Here is a 2,952-nt window from a genome sequence, read left to right as displayed (position 1 = left end):
TAATGTTCGGAAGATTAAAATCGTCAAACACGCAGAGATGATTATCATTAACTTTTGAGCAAGGGAGACAATATTGCCCGTATGAGCTTTATAGATTTCAAAACTACTACTTGGCGGAACGTAAGAGGCTACTAGATAAAAATCGCCAAAACCAGAAGAACTTTTGACACAAACACACAATTGCTCGAGAATAGGGTCCTCATTAGAGAGTTCTATTTGAAATGCGTATAACGAACGCTGGACGGCAATAAGAACACCTCCACCCAATGAACACCCCGTTCTACTAGCATCGCGATCTTTACGAAAGACGTTATAATGATTTGAATCGAAAAATTCTTCATCGTAAAAATTAGAGTTTAACCATGTCTCATCAAAAATTATGATGTCAAAGTCAAAATGTGCACTCTGAGTACGTATGCTTTCAGACTTGGTGCGAATGCCACCCATATTCTGAAAGTGAATTTTTAAATCATTGAATAAAGTAAATTTTTTGGATAACGCTACATTTTGTTTCTGAGAGGATCGCCCTTTTGAAAATTCTGAAACGGTCGAACCTTCACATTCGCAGGCCACAGCGCAGGATTCAAGACCTGGTCAATAAGAGATGGCGCAACCCCAAGCATAAAATTAATGCTCTTAAAAGAGTTAATATCTGCATTTTTCTTAATAAGTTTAAAGCAAGAAATAAGAGATTTGTCGATAGTAGAGTTTTTAGCAACATATGAAATTATATCATCCTCGGAAACCGTTGGTTTAAAAGAGGAAAGGTAAATCCATTGGTTCATGGTCACTACATCCAGTTCCGTGCCATTGTTAACACCTAAGACCACATCCGATGCCTTATTATGTTTTTTGGCTTTTTATTTTTAAAAATAGACCACTGTGAAGAAGGCTGAGAATCAGATTGTGGAAAAATACTCGCTGTGTTGTTCGCAGCAGCAGCAGCAGCAGCAGCGAACGAGACGTAGGCAGCGTTCGAGTCAGCCGTTGAACGAGAAGAATTGGCGTTACTCCGACAGCAGAGGATGAAGCAGCGAAGTCAGCATGATCATTCTTAACCAATGGCTCATTCCCATTTACAGCAGCATTAGAGTCATCCGATGATCGAGAGGGGTTGACGTGAGCGGAGGTTGAAGCGGCAAACTCAGCAGAACCATTCTCATTTACAGCACCAACAGCGGCAGCAGCAAGCGAGGGAGACGGAGTGTTGGTATCAACCAATTTACGAGAGGAGTTGACGCTGACTCCCACAGCGGAAGGCGAAGCAGCATAAAAGGCAGAATTAGCGATAACCGAAGACTTAGGTTTGCTACCTGCCTTTTTGTTATGCACACAGTTAGAAGCATTTTCACGCATGGCTTTAATTTCAGCAGTGAGAGTAGTGACAGCAGAAACCATGTCATATTGGCGAAGATTAGACTGCAACAGGTGAAGATCAGCTTGCATTGACATTGTTTTAGTTATGAGTGGTTTATTGTCTTCACGTAACTCACTAACCATAGCAAAAATACGGCTATGTTCTGCTCTAAGAGCTGCAATTTCATCCAACAGTGATTGCAACATTAGCTGCTCATTTATATTAGCACTAGGCAAATGCACACCTTCATTTGTGGTTAGCAGGGATGGAGAGCCAAAGGTTGACATTATTGTTTGCTGAGACAAGCTACTCAAACAGCTACTTTGATCGTCGATTTGGTCATTCCGAGTAGTTAAACTACTAGGGCAGACAGCAACAACACTATTCTCACTATTCTCCAGAGCAACAGAGGGCGGCGGTGAACGAAGAGAGTTTCGCCGATCAGTAGAGCAATCATTGCATAAATACGATTTATTCGACGAGAGCAAAAACTCCACATCGGCCGGCATAATGTTTACACATTTTAGGTGATAAAGTTCATTGCACTTTGCTCATTGTACTTTTTGTACTTTTGGCTGCGATCTTTCCACTTTAAGGCCACAAAGGCACGGCATTTTGATGCAATTATTAAATTAAATCAAAACTTCCAAATAGAGTCACTATCTCAATAGTTATAAATTGAGTTCATCACTGCACAAGTAATTTAAAAGTCTAGGATCATTTATAAATATATGCATGTTATGCACTAATGACAGCAAAAAAACTATAATAAATTAGAGCGCAAATCGAAACACATCCGCACGCAACGACGTTTCTTCGCGCACATCAATAAACAGATGGGTGAAGGTCGTGCCTTTGTCGGGTCTTAGACTATATAGGAAATAGCCTTATTTTATGACCTTACTTTTCTAAAAGTTCTAATATATGACCAAGCCGTATGGAGCTGCCGATACAAACATATATTCAGGCTTATAAGCCTGTAAATTATTAGTACCATTTCTACTACTTTAAAATGCGTGACCAGAATAGAACTGCCGAAAAAGTGAGGTTAAGTTACTGATAACACCTATTATTACACCATGGTTAAAGGTAAACGGAAAATAATTGCCTATAATTAACATACCGAAGTCGTCAAAAGGCTTAGCTTAGATGAAAATGTTTAAGTTTATAGATAGAATTTACATTTAAAGAACTTTTCTATTTATACTGTGTTGGCATGAAGAGATTTTACAGGCAACTTTTAGTTGAAAGCAAAAATCGCCTGGTATCAACGGCCTTTTAAGTAATCGCCTCCAATGAAGTTGGGGTGCAGCCGACTTTTGATTCAACTAATCGCCTCTAAAATTGCATGGAAAATCGCCTCATGCGAACATCGTATTAAAGCAACAAGATAAAACTTTATAGGAGCTGTTTGCTCATAGAGCGCTACTGCTATGTATATAACACAGAGGTGACGTCGAAAACGATGTTTAACTGGAGGTTAGCGTTAACCAGATATGGCGAAAACAACCCTTAGGGCCGTTTTTTCAGTGTCTGGTTATCACTATCTACCAGTTAAACGTCATTATCGACATTTTACCTCCGGTTTGTGTTAA

Source organism: Rhagoletis pomonella, unplaced genomic scaffold (genome assembly GCF_013731165.1).
Source record: "Rhagoletis pomonella isolate Grant_MI unplaced genomic scaffold, Rhpom_1.0 Rhpom_scaffold_04252, whole genome shotgun sequence".
In the NCBI taxonomy this organism is placed as follows: Eukaryota; Metazoa; Arthropoda; class Insecta; order Diptera; family Tephritidae; genus Rhagoletis; species Rhagoletis pomonella.
This window is presented reverse-complemented; position numbering follows the sequence as displayed.